The sequence below is a fragment of the Dermacentor variabilis genome, chromosome 10 (genome assembly GCF_050947875.1).
Source record: "Dermacentor variabilis isolate Ectoservices chromosome 10, ASM5094787v1, whole genome shotgun sequence".
NCBI classification, from domain to species: Eukaryota; Metazoa; Arthropoda; class Arachnida; order Ixodida; family Ixodidae; genus Dermacentor; species Dermacentor variabilis.
The window spans coordinates 41,253,586-41,272,247 of NC_134577.1; the positions used below are offsets into that span (position 1 = coordinate 41,253,586).

The window sequence follows — 18,662 nt, forward strand, 5'->3', positions numbered from 1 at the left end:
TAGCCTCGCCTGCGTTAATCGATACCGGTGCACACGTCACCGCAGTAAGCAAATTGATAGATGATAATAAGCGTGCAATAATAATAATAATAATAATAATAATAATAATAATAATAATAATAATAATAATAATAATAATAATAATAATAATAATAATAATAATAATAATAATAATAATAATAATAATTGTGATGAAGAAGAAGAGCACAAGAACAAGGCCAGCCAGATCGTCTGTTCCCTGCCTGCAGTGCAACCAGTGGCCCAGCCGGATCGCCAGTGCTTAGCACGAGTGTGAGCCGTTCGGGCAACCAGCTGTTCCTGCTCTGCGTCACCTGCCTTCTCGGTTACGAACAGACGCTAACGTCTGAACTGTTCAGTACACCCCATTACATAATAATAAATAAATAAGCGTGTAATAAGCACCCTCTTCTTCCCACTCAATGTCGTCGGCGGAAATCTGTCCATAGCCTAAGCATCCCTTATAGACGACAGATATTGGGCTCTGTGATAGCAGCCAAGGGGCGTCGTCGATGCGCGGCAAATGATACGCATCTTTACTTGTCATCCTGTTTAAAGAACGATGGTCGACGCAAAAGATATGAGGGTAATCAATATTATGCTACCGGCGATTGAGGATAGACAACTACCACGGTGGATGAATGACTATGTGTTTCAGCCACTGAGAACAAAATCGCGAGATCGATTCCCGCTCGTGGTGACCATGTTTCAACACGGGCAAAATTAACGCTTTTGAAGAAGCAGTGGGCGATCGTAACGAGGCGTCCTCATTGAGTGAAATGAAATAACTGAGTAGAATATAACAGCCGCTCCATTTGTATGCTCAGCAACAGGTGCATCTACGCAGCAATCAGGGCTAATCTGTAGCCGTGAATAATTCGGAACAGTGGCTACTTGCAGTGGATTTTCTCTGTGTGGACTCCAATAAGTGCTTTTATGCCTTAGGTTTGAACCGAAACGAATGTTCGGCAACTTCGAACAGCGAACTCTCGAATCGAACCCAGGAGACTATTCGATTCATGTTTAGAATGCTCGCCCATCACGGCTTAGGAGTAATTATATAAAAAAAAAACTTAGCGGTTGCTAAAACGTAATTATTGTGGAGTTTCTACGGATAGAAACTGAAAGGGCAGCTTTGTAAAATCGAGATTCGGCTAAATTCAATTTTAATTTACCTCCGGCCCCTCTCCGCTTTATTATATTCACTGGGGTTATTAATTGTCGTGTACTAAAGCACAAATTCATATTTGTGCAGGCCACCACAAGAGCACGCAAAATAACTGAATCCATGCTCAGTGACCGACACTTATCAATAATATCTCATGCGAATAATAACTCCTAGCCGAGTCGTCATCCCCGAACTTCTAGCTTAGCAGACACGGTTCAACGATACGGATTGGAAGGTCCATCGGGGGTAACGTTTCATTCCATAATTTGCGCGACGCTCTGAGTTACGTCCATTAACTTCTCATTATCGCCAGATGCTGTGTTAGAAGCTCCGGTGCAGGTCGCAAGGCGTGACACGTGGAATCACACTTCCCATTTGGACGGTCCCAGAAGAAAGCAAGCGTCGTGAGTGGATTGTACTAACGCCCGAGATCGGGATGATAAAATAAGTGCCACAGGGCCTTGAAAGGCTCACATGCAACAAGGTGAAAGAATAATAATAAAACATGTAATTAACTCGCTTGTGCGCCTCACTGTCGCGAAACGACAGTCGTTGCGGCGGCGCAGTCCGGCGTTTTGAGAACGTCATTTATAACCGGCTTCGAGCAGGCGCTTTTTCTGCGCCAAGGAATCACAAATAGCAGCTTTCGTCATCAATCATCATGGTTCTTTGTAATCTACAGGTGCGCCCGAAAGGCGTCTCGTCAAACCCGAGTGGCGATTATTGATGCGGAAAAATGGCTGCTCAGGAGGTAGTGCACGCTTCAAAGTTCGTACTTTATTCCCAATCGGCTTTTATACTTCTACTGAGATCAAAATTGCGAAAAAAAACAACAAGTCAAGTTGTGAATGCCGAAATTTTAGACTTCGCGATAGAGCTAGATAATGCAGTTTCGTTGCGTTATTAGTAGGCTTGCATAGAAACAGACCTGTAAAGACCCGGCCGTGGTGGCTGAGTGGCTATTGCGTTACGCTGATGAGTCCAAGATCGTGGGTGCGGATCCCGGCTGTGCGGGCCGCATTTCAACGTTGGCGTAAAAAAAAAAAAAGAAACGTACATTTCTGTGCCTTGATTTTGGTGTAGGTTAAATTTACCCCAGTCGAAAAAATCAACAAGGAGCTCTACACCATAGACTCGATCGTGTCCTAATGTTCCCTTGGGACAAAGAAACCAAACAAAAACAAGCAAACAAAAAACATTAGTTATTCCTGTTTGATGAATGTTCTCGATGGTATAGCACTTCGGACTTGACAATTTCCTTGCGAACTACCGTTTGCCCCATATTTTAGCGCTGCCCAATTCGTTCGTATGACCGATGATTCTCGCCTTGGTATAATAACGTCATCGAACGGTAACGGACCGCAGAAGTAAAGATAGACGTCCTGGCACAAGACAACAAAACCTGTCTCCGGCAAATACAAGCATGCCCTATGAGGGTAAAGGGGGGTCACTGACCTGTGCTGCGCATGATCAAGAAAAAAAAAACATAAATAATGAATCCGATGCGCAAACCTAGGGCGATAAGTAATTTCGCCACCGACAGCTGTGGCGACTAATTACTCGGGGGTACCATTAGTCGGTTCCCAGTGAGCGCCGGTGCTCCATTGCATTAAGGATGATATATTCTCGCTCACGTTAGAAAGTTAGAAAGAGATGCCGTAGCGCGGACCTAACTAGGGCCGATCCATCTGTGCGGGAAGAGGTAAGAGACCGTGGCCTAAATTCGGCTACGGCACACTTTATTTCCGTGTCTCCGACTGTTCCACTGTAATTGATCCTTCTTCGCTTTACCCCAATAGAAATTAAATTGAGGTTTAACCATTTAGCAAAGGTAAAAGGAAAGACGAAAAAAAAGAGAACTGGCAGGAAGGCGTAATAATTCTTTTTTGCCTGCGAATGATTCTGTTAATTCTACAAGCAGGACCAGGTGCGAAGTTTCTGTCAGAAAAAGGCAAAGCTTATTATTACTTCTTTTTTACGTTGTTACGAAGGTTGGGTTCACTGCACACAGGTGAACTTCACTGCATGTTTCGGCTGAATGTTCCCGATTTCACTCCTTAAAACGCTTCTTGAGCCATCTGTAACAGCCCACAAGGGCTAGCAGTATTGGAAATAAATAAATAAATAAAATAAATAAAAATCTGGTGTTGTGTACAACATGAAAGTATAAACGGACGAGCTCAAATAATCTTGAGGAATGCGTGAGAGGTAAAGCAGCGCTGGACAAATTGGGATCGTCATGCGTCTCTTATTACTTTTTTTTTATGGCAGGTACACTCTTGACCGCGACGGGTGGGAATGACAGCTTTTTTTATGACCATACGAAGAAGAGAGACATACGAAGAAAGGAGAAATTAATTGTTATGTTGTTATTTATCCTATGCTAAAACATATAATTTATTTTCGGCTGTTCTTTGAACAAAAAACAATTTCCCTTATTCTTTCTCTGGCTGCGTTGTCTGTTTGCTTCATACGACCATTCTTTAATGAAATAATTGAGCACTTCGGATTGTCTTATTTCTCTCGCAGCATGCTTGATAGCGATAGCTGTTTTCGTGCCGTATGTCAAAGATAATCATCATTATCATCGTCACGCTTACTTGGTGGAACTTTTGTCGAGAGACGAAACTACATTTCCACCCGCCAAGGATTTGTTCCTGGGTCTGTGACATCGGGAGCTGTCCCCGATGTTGTCGTTCTCAGGATGCCGTCATCATTATCGGCGTCATCCTTTGTCTTTGTTGTCATAGGCCGCTGCGTTGTGTGCCAATTTGGAGAATTAGTTTCAGTGGTCTTTGACAATATTTCTTTAAGTGCCTTTCCCAGTAGATTTGTTCTCGAAAGCGCAGAGAAGACAGCCACGTCGACAATAACAGCTTCGTTTATTATCATCTCAATAATGACAAAAGAAGGAAGAAATAGTGAAAGTAAGTACAAAACCTGTTTCGCGCGAATGTGTCAGGTCGTCTGGCATGCCAGTCAAGCGGGAAAGTAATTGAGGTGGCTGCTTGCCTGCTACTGCTACTGTGTCATCGCAACCGCTGTGCAGCATTAAACCTCAACAATTTGCCACGAGTACGCTGAACACCGACAAATAAGCCTAAAACGTTCCCGCAGATTGGTCCTGCGCATCTTATAGACATAGTTCGAAGAGGTTTGAAGGCCGGTTTGCTCAAATACATTGCCACCATAACTCACCTTCATTACGAACATTTATTTCATTTTTCAATCACTATTCTCTTTTTTCATGTACACTCATTATCAATATGAAAGGAAACCCCTAATCTTTTTTCAAACGCACGTAGGAGCTAAACACACATTCTCTCCATAGCAGTGTTCAGGGAGACAGAAATTTCAACACGTGCATTTGTTGTTATGTATCAAATACCTAGATCCAAACCCACGCATAACCAGTTATCTTCGTTTTAAAGAAAAGATCGCTGTTCCCTTTCATGTTGATGACGACTTCACGTACTTCCTTCTTTCTAAGGCAAACAGACGTTGGGGCCTTCATGAATGCAGTGACTAGTACCTTCTAATAATAACAACCACCTTAATAGGCACCTAAGAAGCACGTTCGCGAAGTGACAGTAGCGCAGGAGGAAGGCATTATGCTGGCAACATAGGCGATGGTAAGCTGCATGCGTCAAATGCGGAGCTCTTGCTCGCCATCTTTATTCGGTAGATAGCGCGCGTTTTAAGCCAGCATTTGCTCTTTCGTACCGGAAACGCGTTTCGCTTGCAGGGGGTACACGTGGAGTACACTACCGCTTTGTGGATCGTCTTTAAGCGATGGCGATCGCTGCAAGCGGTGTTTGTCGTGCGGGCAAGCCATATGCAGGAGATAGGCGCCTAATGAACGCGCTTTATAGACAGCGTGCTGTCGTTCGCAAGATCGTTTGGGATGGACAGCATGCTCAGGAGGTTTCCAGACAAATATTTAGGCGATATACCTTGCGCGTGGCTCATGAATTTTGCATCAGCAGATGATGGAGGTTCCGCTGTCACTCTCAAAGGATCGTCCGCAAAGTGGAATGCGAGATACATTGGTTTGCCGGTATCGCTGAAGGAGAAGCTTGCGTGCTCCTATTCGAAAGGCTGGCGCGATCATCAAATACTCGTTTGAGCGAGCTAACGTCGCCGATGTCATCTTTCAACACCTGGTCACACCAAAACAATGAAATGCGACTGAGTGCTTTGAAGCTTTTGTAGCACTGCAGTGTCGTATTTACTGGGCGCGTTATACGACATGAGTCTAAAGGTATTACTGGTAATAGTCACATGTAGCTAGCTAACGGTTCTGACTATGCCATTTCTAGTTTATCCAAGCGCTGCACTGTCCTTTAATGTACATTCCGCTCTACCGCCCTAAATGTATTATAGGTCGATGATCCTAAATCTATCGCTCAGGTTAGACGTCTTAATGCATCGAGATAGGAGCGCCGAAGATAACCGAGTTAAAATTGCAGTAACTTTTAAACGTACGCTTATTTAGACACTTCTCGTGTCTTCTCGTAACACGAAAGTACACTTTTGTAGGTGTTGGCTTGGTTGAGAAATTGTCTAATTATGGTTTGAAGTGTGTCCGGCGTATGCGATAGCTTCTCAAAAGGAGCTGCTTCGGAAGGTCAACTTGTCGAAGTTCTGTAACTTAAAGAATGAAAGTGTTCAGATGAAAATTGAAGCATATGAATAGAGGCTTTACTTGATTGTTAAAGTATTGATTGGTGGTTGGTCGAAGAAAATCAGTTTAGGACATGCTTTATTTCATTGTATAGAGCTGTATTTGTTTGCTTTTGAGGTTTATTTTAACTTTTGTTACTCATTATGTCGGCTTTGTTTGAATAGTATTACTTTGTAAGCGATATAATTGTCAAAGCTAGGTCTCGGGGGCCGATACCAGTGTTGACAATTTAGCTATTTTTCCGCTAGAATTAGCAATTTTTTGTGTTGCCTAGAAGTAGTACTTGTCGTTTTGCAGGTGGTGGGTTTTCAGCTGTTTTCATATAATGCTGGCTTAATTTTTTGGTGGAAGAAACGGTTCATATTTTTTACAATAATTCAAGCTTTGCGTGTCGCAAACATGCAGCTTATCCATGCGCCTTTAGAAGAGAGCATCATAATCATCATCCACAAACATCGTGTTTCGGGTTTCTTCTTCCATGGCTCCATGCCTACTTTTAACTGTAGCTCCAGCAGCTTCGTCGGTTCCATACAGTTTCACTCTTCTCCATTTTCTCCGACACTTGAGGGGACTTTGCCTCGTGAAACGGCTCCGGAGAAATACATAAATAAAAAAAATTCAGTGGGCACTTAGTTATTCCTACGTGAATGAATGCGAAAGCATTGCGACCACTGCGCAATGCTTAGACATTATGCGACAACGCGAGGTAGCGGGTTCGTCTACCACCAAAGCTTGAGGGTTCGACTCCCAATAAAAGTCATGGGTTAGAGTGCCTCAATTAACTTTGCCTAAGTAACGCCAATGGTCGTGGATTCGACTTCCACCAAAGGTCGACGGTTTGATGATTTTTGGACCACCGGTGGTCACGAAACCCCGACAACAACGCCTGATTTTCCGTCTCCATGATCCACATAATGCTTTCGCATTAAAAAATTGGCAGTACCCATCTCGCGACGACTGTCGGCGGTAATGTGTTTAAGCTTTGAATCAATATAGCGACACAATGTATTGCCACCGTCAGAACCAGTTGAGTATGAGGCGTCTACTGCAGCGGGATTCCTCTTTCATGCTTCTCTAAGAACACTGGGCGCCATCTGGTGGAGCAGCCGCGAAGCCTGCGCGCCGTAATCCGTAGTGCGTGCGTAGTGCGTAGTGTGTACGTAGAGAGTAGTGTGTAGTGCGTAGTGCGAAGCCTGCGCGTTTACTCCGTAGTGCGTGCGAATACACTACCGCGTAATGCGAAATCGGGCTCCTGTCTCGCGTTTAGATGATGATGACAAACTGTAGCTGTGCCGTTTGCATCGGGCAGGCATGTGTGAGTGCCCTAGCCGTTGAAGCCTAAAAAATTGAGAAGTGAAAGGAAATAAAGAAATAGAGAGAAAGAAAAAATTATGCAGATCCCACGCACTGTGGGAATAGATGTAAGCGAAGCTTTCTGTGTTGTGTGCTATGATGATAATTAGCGGTGTTGCCGACGGCGAAGGTCTAATTTCTTCAACGTTTAGTGCAACACGAGAGTGGTGAGTAGACGTAAACGTTACCTTGCGTGCAGGACTACTGTGTCTGCGTAGTACGCAAAGCACATAGCGGCAGGTGTTTGCTTGAGGCGTTGTTGTGCGCCATACTTCGTAACCTCTGAGAGGGTTGAGAATATTCATTGCCTCACATGGCACATCGCGTCGTGGCAGAAGTAATTAACTTTAATTGAATTACGGGGCTGTACGTGCCAAAACCAGAGTAAGATTATGAGGCACACCGTAGTGGCGGACTCCGGATTAATTTCGACACCGTGGCGTTTTTTAACGTGTGCCTAAATCCAAGTGCACGAAGGTTTATTTTATTTCGGCGCCCCCGTCGAAATGCGGCTGCTGTGGTCGGGATCAAACCCACGACATTAAGCAATGCCATAGCCGTAAAGCTACCGCCGCGGGCACATAAGTGCTGTTCCGACGTGTGGCCATATCCGTAGTGTCGCCCAGACCTTACGGTGCGCTTTAATGCGGCTCTGCTTCTGCACGCCCTGCGTAAGTTGTCCGCTAGACAAATTTTCATAGTTTTGATTTTTTTTTCGAAATATCAGAAACGTACCGCGCCGCACGTTGAACTTAAATTATCCCGTTTGTCCGCAACCACCACCGTGTCTATAGTAGTAGCGTTTCCTTGCCTTCTCACTTCACCTTTTCCCTATCCCCCTTCTTGCCCCTTGCATTTGCATGGGAACTGCGAGCGAAGAGTGGCAAGGCTGTTATTCGATCGTTTCGTTACTTCGTCGGTTCTACGCATTCTCTGCCTGCTCTTCCCCTTCTCTCTACGTTTTTATCTAGCTCCCCTCTGGACTTGCACGTTAGCAGAAAGGGAAGCGCACGCGGGGGGCGGGGGGGCGGATAACTACAGCTGCCAATAGACTAATGTGGCGACGAACAAGGGGCGCCAGAGGGAATTGTACACATTCGACGCAGTGCAGTACAAACAAGTTTCTCGCGTATTCTTTCCTTTCTGCCATGCTCCTTCCAAGTATATACACTCTCTGAACTATCACCCGACGCGGTACGCCAGGCAGCAGCATCAGCAGCAGCAGCAGTAGGAAAGTCGAAGGAAGACACCAAAGAAAGCTTCGCTTTAAAAGAAGAAAAGGGACATATAATCTTCTACTGTTTGTTAACAGCCGACAGCCAGAGCACTCCAATCAGTCGTGGTGATATCACTCTTCTTCTCGTCACCCTCCATCATTTGGCCAGTTTTTCCTTCGGTATGCGGACCGCCTCGAAGACCTCTGCATCTGTGGCGGCTGCAAATCTCAGTGCGATGTTCCCAGTGACTAAGGTAGGCGAGAAAATCGTAAGATACAAACATACATAAGTAAGGGCATACATAGAAAAGCACCTAAAAATGCGTGAAATACGCTAAGAATGCTGACGCATTAAAAAAATCCACGAAGGATTGCTTTCAGCAGGCAGAACTTCGAAACTGGTTGATGGGTTAGAGAGAGAAATACATTTAGTATAATAGAAAAGCTGAGAGATCGGCCTGAATCAAATTTCTGACTTGCTTTTCACATTGGGGAAGGGAGACGGGATTGAAAAAGAGAGAGAAAAGGAGAGAGGTGTTGTTGATTACGGTGAAGATGGCGGGTGAGTGAACTTGAACAGCGAAGGCTCCTCAAAGTCTCAAATCTAGACGGCTCTCGTGCAAGAATTCGGTTGATGGAAGTTCCATGTGACGCTAGCCGAGCCAAGTGCCACTATTGCAAAACAGAATTGTCAGTAAAGCAAGAGGATTTAGTTGTGAATGCAGCTACGACGAAACATAGCACGGCTGTTGCACCGTTTTCCTGTGGTATAAATGCAGGCAACACGGCCAGTGCCGGAAATGAAGTCTGAGATGTAATGCGCTGCTGAATGAAGCCTCGCCATGTTCATGTCCATGCAGTCTGAAATTGTGACTTCAGAAGTCACAGATGTCATGAATGCTGCTTCAGTTCCACGCCGACCAAGCATGTTGTTTGCAAGATAGGCACGATGGAGGTCTACGGTATCGGCGATGGCGCCAGCCCTAGACTCAGATGCGCGAGCTAACGAATACGCATCGAGGACGCGCGACCATACCAAGATGAAACACATAAAAATATTCTGTAATTTTAATCACCACCCGGTTCTTCAATCTGTTTCCCGGCCAGTGATTGTAGTTCATGGACGCATCTTTCTTTAAAAGTTTCGTTTCGCAGTACGTTTCCGCACTTCCCAGACGTGCAAGAAAGCGCTTATTATTACTCATGATTTATACTTAATTCCATTATCGAAAAAAGAAAGACCTTCTTATCCCGCGTTTTTTTTTCAACTGTGTTTTGTGGATATGAAATAACACTCATTTTGGACAGGATTCTAATTCTTGTCTTTATTAAGCGGTTTTTTAGCGGATTATGGGTGCTCGCATTGAGGGTCTGAGAAGTTTTGTTTTTATTCTCAACCAACGTTTTCTTAAACGTTTAGTAGGCAACACGGACCGATAAAATTGCCTCATATGAAATATAACCTGTATGAAAATTTTCTTGATGACTTTGAATAATGTTATGAGAAATAGGTTTTCTGCGTAATTTCCAACCTTTAAAAATTTGTGGTGCACAAAGTTACACAAATTTGTTAGTGAAAACGCATATTTATGCCGGTTATAGTTAATAATATATGCAGATACCTTATGCCGGATGCTTTTCTATATCTGTCATGTGTTTGATGTTAAGTAACCAATTTTTGATGTAACACGGCAACAACAGTTGCAAGATAACAGCAAAGGGTATCTTTCGTAAACAAAGGGTCAAGGGAGACCTATCATTCACTTAAACAATTTTATTGTCCTTAACCCCACAGTCTAAGAATCAGAGTCATCGAAAGACAGCGCGAGCCATTTTTTCTGCTCCCTCCACCTTCTTAGGGCTTTTACCGGAGGTCCTCCACCACACCAGCTACTCCACACCATATAGCTTATTGAAAACTCCGTATCCAACTCTGTCTCATATTACTGGTTTTCTCTATTGCTGGTTTTCTCTATTGCTAGTTTTCTCTATTGCTGGTTTCTACATTACTGGTTTCTCTACTACTGGTTTCTGTTACTGGTCGGTCGATCTCGTCGGTAAGGTCGGCCATATATGTCTGTGTCTTGGATAGACAGACCTAGACATTTAGGTAAACCTAGATATCTACGCGTAGATAGAGCGCGCAAGATATGGGCATACCTTTCCGCCTAGATCTGCCTATTTAGAGCAATGGATAGAGAGATCTAGTTATTTAAACAAATGGATAGATAGATATAGATAATTAGATATATGAATATATGCATAGATAGATGGGTAGGTGAGTGGATGTTACAGGTAGATGGATAGATAATTCACGCCTCTTCTTTCTGCGACCAGAACAGTGCTGTTTGGGCTTCGCAGGTTTGCTTCGATAGTCAGGTGTTGTAGAACTCCTAATGACATTTGTAGCCCGAATTATTTAAAATATTTAGAATAAGCAGGTAAATTTTTCAATGAATAAATCAGCGACAGTTTCCCGTTCCGTCCACTATGGAAACTTTCTCTGTGGCATAGAGCCTGACATTGTGACGGGAGGATAACTGGGGAAATAACTAGACTACGTTCCCTTCCGCATACCATGTGCTTCGACAAAGGTTTCGTCGACCTTCGCTGATTGCAAGCCGAGCAGTGCGCGCGGTGCTCCAAATAGGCGGTCGACATTGATCGCGCGCTCTGGGCGAAATACGTTGGAATTATAAGAGCGCGAGCACCTCGTTCCTATAACAGGGGCAGCTGACGACCGCGTATATAGGTCAGCGGGTGCTGCCTCTTCCTCAGTGCAACTTCCGCAGATTCCCATCGCCGAGTCTGCGAAACAGGTTGGGGATTGCGATGCTGTCGCTAGCCTTCTTGCGACGGCACCTCGGCGACGACACATTTCTACGAGTTGTCAGTGCAGATTTGGCTGGGCGTTGCCATGGCAACGAAGCGCTGCGGGTTGCGTGGAGAAAAAGTGATAGGAAAGATCAGGATAAATTGGAGAATGTCAGCGCAAGGTGGACACGATGTATAAAAAAATGATGCAAAGTTAGTATGTTCGAAATGTACAGTTGTGGACGAAACTTTGGGGTCCGTGAGCACAGAGAAAATGCCGAATTTCGCCACGGTCTATGCACGCGACCCCCAACTTAGAAGGGCCAACCAAATTTCCCCACTACAGAATCGTAGGGCATCACTCAGTTTATGCTCGTGTGTGGTGAATTTCGAGAAATTCTAGTGATATCGCGTGGCGCACGTTCCACGTACTTTTGCCTCCGACTGCGCACACGAGTAACAGACAAAGCCCAGTGAGATTGACGTGCTTACTTGCGCTGCGAAGCTTCAGTTCGCGAGGTTAATCCCGGCTGCGGCTACTGCGTTACGATGGGGGAGAAATGCAAAAAAAAAAAGAACGCCTGTGCACCTAGATTCAGGTTCACAATAAGGAACCGCCAGTGTGCCCCGTAAGCGTATCGTGGCTATGGCGTGTAAGACCTCAGAATTTTTTTCTTTCAGGTATCGAAAAAGAAAAAAAACATACGTTGTACGTGTGATATGTTGAAAACGCTACATATGGGCGCTTTACACGTAATGCGCAAATGAGTGGTGTGGTTAAGCTTAATCGGCGCATGCCTCCAGAACAATCTATGCAACTGGGACGACCTGAAGCACGTGTGACTTTTATGCCTCCGGGACTGACGGCGGCAAATCCCCGAACACTGCCTCCGAAGTACGCGCACAAAGATTCGGAACACCGAAAGAGTGATCAATGGAGGAGGGATGCGCTTGCACCGGTAAATCCGTTTCTGTCGCAACTCAAGCACTGCTGTTGGGCCGGAATGCATTGGCACAAGCCTCGTGAGTGCGGGAGCCTATCTCGCTGGGGCTTGAGCAACTTACGAATGCGGCGAATACGAGCTGCCGTGATAATGTTTCCGGTTTTCTGTCTTCATTAGGGCGAAAGAATGAGGAAAAAAAAGTTCGTTCAGTTCAGGCGCGCAGCCCAACTTTAGGCACGACGTCTTAGTGACGCGGTGAGGATATCGACGCATCGTGGGCGCACTTGTGCGAGAAAAGCCGTTCCCCTATCGAAGTAGAGGAGTAGATGGATAAAACGATCACGGCAGTAGCCACACTAGCGTTAGGGGCTATTGCTGAAGAAGAAAAGCTTACTTTCAGTATCTCGTGCAAAGAAGTATGTTTATATGAGAAAACTGGCAACAAGAAGTTGTAAAAAAAATTCTAGCGAAAATTTGCGTCGATCTGCCCAAATTTTCAAGCATCATCGTATCGTACAGCGAACAGCTGTTATACCGCAGCTGCAGGGATGACACATTGGCGGCGTTTACATAAATGCTACAAACTGGCACGTCACATGATATTTCTAGTGCGTCGCACTCATATACACTGCAATAATGAGCTAGGAAGACGGATCGCTTTGATGTGCCAGGAAATGCTAGTTAGAGACGTGATAACGCCACTCGCGCAGGTGGCCTTATCAGGTGCCTATTGAGAATTGAGAGAGAGAGAGAGAGAGAGAGAGAGAGAGAGAGAGAGAGAGAGAGAGAGAGAGAGAGAGAGAGAGAGAGAGCTGCCGCTTCCTGCTGTCCTCCACTCACCGGTGGAACTCAAACAGCTGGAACTAGGTTCCGGCTTGTTTCGCACGAAAGGAACTGCGTCACAAGTGTGAGCGCTGTCGCGCAAAACTTATTCCGATGCTCTAAAACGTTCCACACACCACTGTCGCGTTAATGTACACGCGTCTATTGGTGAGAGTACTTTCCTTATATTCGGTGATTTGTTTATGGATGTGGAGTGTTATCATATCCTACGGGTATCTGTGAAACATCACTGGTATAATTTCAACTGTAAAAAAACCGATGCACTTTATTAAGCGAAGCTTCAATGTTTCTGTTGAGGCGTCGTCTGCTGTTTCAAAGAAAGTTGCGTAGCATATATTGTGTAGCTCGCCTTTATCAGCTCTTTGTCATCTTATAAATGCTTCTGTGCACTATGTAGTGGTCTTGCAAACTTTGTCCCATGGAATGAGGCTATTCATCCACGATGACACGTATAATCACATGGAAGTCGGTATCGTACGACGTTAAAGAATACCGTAAGGTATTTGCGGATATGGGATCAAACGCGAGTGTATTGCCTTCTGATTGAAATAACTTTTTTTTTTTTGCCGGACATGCTGTGTTATGCGTGAATAGTAACGACGGCCGATTGAAGCAGCAGGGCGAGAGCCTGGTAAAATGGCAGTCGAGGGCAACATAGACCTATACGACTGAAAAACAGAAAGGGAAAGAAATTGCACATTTGCGTTTGGTTTGTTTAACGCGTGACAGAGATCGATGGACGCCTCTGGGTGGGGGCTTTGAATTGCACTGAACTTAACCATGTTGACGACGATGTTGATAACAATCCAATAGCACACGATCACGGGAGAAGCGACAGAAAGACTCTAATAAGAGATGGAGCTGTTAGGCCTAGCCAGGGGACTCTCATGGCAATCTACGTGACTGGCGGCACAGATGAAGAAAAACGATAGCCGAAGTAACGGAGTACAAGAACTGTAGGAAGCATGCATAAAAGATGGAGATGAGAACTTGAGCGCCGCCAGCTGGGAATGCTAATATCTCTGCGTGCCATTAGCTGATTCTTGCTACTCACTGGGGCCCAGTATTGAACTAGGCCATACCGTGTGCTCAGGCGCGCTGCAAGCATTGCAGACGTGCACAAAGGCAGAGCCTAACTCTTCTAATCTAGCCCGAATTACGGAGTGCCGCATTATCATCGATCTGTCTGTGCTTCTGCGTTGCCTCGTTACGCGTACCAGGCGTTCTATTGTGCGATGTTGTCTTCGCTGTTTAGTTTCTTTTGTTTAATATAGCTATCTCGCGAGGACCGTTCTGTCCATTACGGGTGACTTATTGCGTCACGTGAACGACTGACCACGCTTGCCGAGATACTGAGTGTTTCGTTGTGCGAAGCAGCTGCGTTCCTCTTTATTAGCGCAATAAAAAACAACTAAAACAAGTAAATTTTGGGGTCTTACGTGCCGAAACCCCGTTCTTATTACGAGGCGCGTGGTAGGGGGGTACTCCGGATTAATTTTGACCATCGGGGGTTTATTAACATGAACACAATGCACGGAACACGGGTATTCTTGCATTTCGCCCCCATTGATATGAAGCCGCCGTGGCCGGGATTCGATCCGGCGACCTCGTGCTTAGCAGCGCAACGCCCTAGCCACTGAGAAACCATGGCGGGTTTTTCAATAACGAAGGTCACTGGATTAGTTTTAGGGTTAATAACTTTAGCCTGACTCTTTACGCTTGTGCCATATATCCTTTAAGCTATGCATATATTTTAGGCGAATATGGTTGTTTTTCTCTTACCGTGTCAGTTCATATAACGCCGTTTGTTTAATATCAGCTCACAGGTGTGTCTAAATCACACCATCCTCTTAATGGAATAGCGCGTTATGTTGTATGGGCTCTTTTGTTTACTTGAGTTTTGTTGATGTTACTGTTGGGTATGCTTCACTGGGTGCGCACCCACTATTGGGCCGATCCTCTAGAATGAATGTGTGCCAGTGCTGCGCGAAAGGTACAGAATCATTAAATGTAGGTAGATATGAGTCGTACTTCTCTCTGTGCATAGACCTCTCATCGTCAATCTTCCCTCACCAAGCTTCCCTCGTCTTCCTCCCCCCCCCCCCCCACACACACACTGCACGAGAACAAGGTTGACACCTTTGTGTTGGATAAATATAAGTATTTCACGAGATTTCACGTTGCGTGCAACGAAAGTAAACACAATTTGTCCATTCATCGCAGTTAGTTGTTGAGCGTTTAATGAACCACTTCACCAAAGTTTCCCTTCACATAGATTACGACATGCGCGTTGGATCTGCAAATTTTTTCGCTCTGATTTATTAAGCCGACGGTATTGAGGTCGCAGCGCTGTGGAATCGTTGACACTTGGCATTGAGTTTAAAATTTGTTCATTCACACCAAATTGCCCAAAGAAAGAAGTGTTTCCAGACAGTGGCTGAGCGACAGACGGGTCCTTTTCGCGGCGTTAACGGAAGAGCAAGAGGCGATAGTAACACGTTCACGCCCGCAGAGCATGTCGTATCAGTCTCGTTAAAACCGTTTATTTATTATGTATGGAATATGAAGAGAGTTAGCTTGCCACGCCTCCTCCCCCCCCCCCCCCCCCTCATGGTAAAGAAGTGTGGGGGCACAGAATTTTAGAAAATGCAATTAAATTTTGTCGCAGCGATCGTACTACCAGTACTTCACTCACTTGAATTTCAGATCTTGTGCTGAAGTCATCAAAACATATATAAAATTCTCGCGAATATGACGCTCTCGAGACACCTTGCAGTGGGCTCTGTCTAAGGTCCTCGGTTCAGGCAGATCAATCAATCAATCAATCAATCAATCAATCAATCAATCAATCAATCAATCAATCAATCAATCAATCAATCAATCAATCAATCAATCAATCAATCAATCAATCAATCAATCAATCAATCTATCAATCAATCAATGACGGATTCGATATTTTTGTTGCACCAGCCACCTACGAACCGACTTCTGACTGGTGGCTCTTGTCGCCTCACGCGAATGGTGACAGCAGAAATAAAATTATGGCTTCTTTGCCACGATGAGTGCCTGGAATATTTACGACGGCACGTTTAAATGTAAGATGCCTTCGGTAAGTCGCTACAGAAACCAATCATTAGAGTTGCGTCTGCGTCGACTGTTCAGCGCTTGCGTAATCAGACTGCGCGATGTGGACAATGCATGTTTAAGACGAAATCGCGGAGAGCGACACCCGTTGGTACATTCTTAATCTCGTTGCTCGTAAGCTCCACTGAGTAGATGAAATATATTTTTTTTTCGCATGTATGTTCCACTAACTTGGTGTAACTTATGTGGAACTGGATAATTGATTTGCACTTAGCTATTAGAACTTATGGGGTGGGACAAGATTAGGAGTGACATATGCTAGTAGCTGCTGCAAGCTGCTTCCCCCCGCAGGAAGAGTCGGTGCTCAAGCATATTTCGTTCCACATAAGGAAACACACATTTTATAAGTTCAATTTTTTTTGCCAGTGTGTTCACCTTACTTTGTAAAACGTTCGTGGAGCGAGATTAAAAGTGCAGAAATGAACACGGCTTTTTCCGCTCGTCAGCCACGGACTTGATGGATGGATGTCATGAGCGTCTCCTTTGGAAATGATTAGAGGCGAATGCTGCCAAGCTCGTCACTTTCAGGTTTTTTTCGGCGCCTGTTTTCAGTCTTCAGGAACCAAAGTTCGTGTTAAAGAACCATTGATCCCCAAGGTTACTTATTGCTCCAAAGATCGGTTTTTTACGTTCCATGCTTTTGTGCCACCAATACTCCAGTCGTCTTTTTACTATGTGATTGTCGTGTTATACGCAGCTCTCTAGCGTAGACTGTGGGGTAGCATTATTGCGAGGTTGATGAGCTTAGTTATGGACGGAGCCCTATTATGAAACTGATAGGTGTAGGACGCTTGTGTACAGTTTTGGGCTACCCTGATCCGCTTTGTCGTCTTATTGTCCAAGTTAACGTAGCCTGATTCGTCATTTCTCTAAGAAAGTTAAGCATACCGCTTGGAGCAGGGCAACGAAAAGTTATGATAGTTAAATGAAAAGTTATGAGTTTGGACATGCCATGTTGTAGTAGGAATATGCCTAAACACCTTCAGGTTGGTGCATCCAGAAAGAGGCGGTAATTAGCTAAAAAGAAAAGCGCATAGATAGTTAAGAAATCAGTGAATCAATGCCAGATAAAAGCACGAATACTCCGTTGAAATAGCGACGTTATGACGCATACATCAATAGGTCAGTTGATGACTTACTACTCATTCGTATGTGATTAGAACTACCGTTCGTGCGTTGCTAAATAATCCTGTGGTACGGACAACGTGCTGCAAGTGCGTAAAAGATGCGTGTACAATTTCTTAGTGTTTCTTTCTTGTTGTCGAATGATGCTTATGGTTGAAAGAAAAAAAGAAAGCTTATCTAATCTAGAAGGTTCACGACTGAAACGACAACCGCGTCGACCACAGCGATTGCCAACGAGGATTCTACGTGGAAGCCCGAAGTGGCAACACGTATAACGAGACACTAAGTAGAAACGCAAAATAAGTTTGGACTGATGAACTGCTCTTCTAGAACTTTACATTTTCTAACTTTGAAGTAAACGGTTGATTAAAAAGTGAAGGTTAAGTAGTTCAATTTTTGAATTTCGCGCCAACAACCCGGGCACCTGCGCGTCGGTGTGACGTCGCAAATTTCAAAGTATGGTATCGTACTTTCGGCCGTGGTGGGGCTTAGTATGTCTTTGAAACCAGCTACGTTCAATCTGTGGATCTTTCAGTGTACAATGTCGATTTATCGACCGTCCTTACCAGTAACAAATGAACTAGGTCCTAGCAGAGACGATAAAAATCAACGACATCAGGGCGATCCCGTGCTGGAAACATCAGGCGTCGTCGCCTCCTTCTACACCTTTTATGGCTTGCCACTCCACTTCTTAATGCAAGAGTGGGCTTCTGTGTGGTTGCAGATGGGTAATTTATTAATGCAGTTCAAGAAAGCGTTCCATCTAAAGCCCGTATAAATGTCAACAATTTTTTTTTATCGCTGTGTTTCGTTTACTCGTCCCCAAGGGACACCGGGCCCGGCGTACCACGACACTTCTCGACGACAACCACGCGTAGCATGACACTTTCAGATCGACGCCGGCTTCGTAGACAAGCATTCGCCCGTTGCACTTCGCTGCAAATTCACTCTCGTCTAGTGGGAATCGAGCGGGAAGCGAGACGCCGGCGTAAGCAAATTTTTATTTTATTTATTGATCCACGACACGTGCCATACTGAGACGCATTCTCTCGCGTCACACTTGAGCGAGAGCATTCGGCACGAGAAAAGCAAAAAATGAAAACGAACAAAAAGAAAGAAATGAAGTTTATGCGCAAGAGGCGCTGTTATGAAGCCAAGAATGAAAATATTCAACGTGCGAGAATCGGGGGAACTAGATCTCGAGCTCTGGTACTTGTGAGGTCACTGTCCCTCCGTTCGCCGAGGGAAAGTCCGTGTAAAGGTCTTACCCAACGCGCCCGTCATAGCTGCCAATATGTTTCGGTGGACGGCTTATATCGACGTGATTTGAGCACGACCGCTGAAGTACGAAGT

The 18,662-nt window shown here is 44.9% G+C and overlaps 1 protein-coding gene across 1 annotated transcript in view; it reads right to left on the reverse strand.

Moving 5' to 3' along the window:
* Stacl (SH3 and cysteine-rich domain-containing protein) overlaps window positions 1-18,662 on the reverse strand; it is a 351,595-nt gene that overhangs the window by 249,307 nt on the left and 83,626 nt on the right. The gene's annotated exons all lie outside the window — the stretch shown is intronic.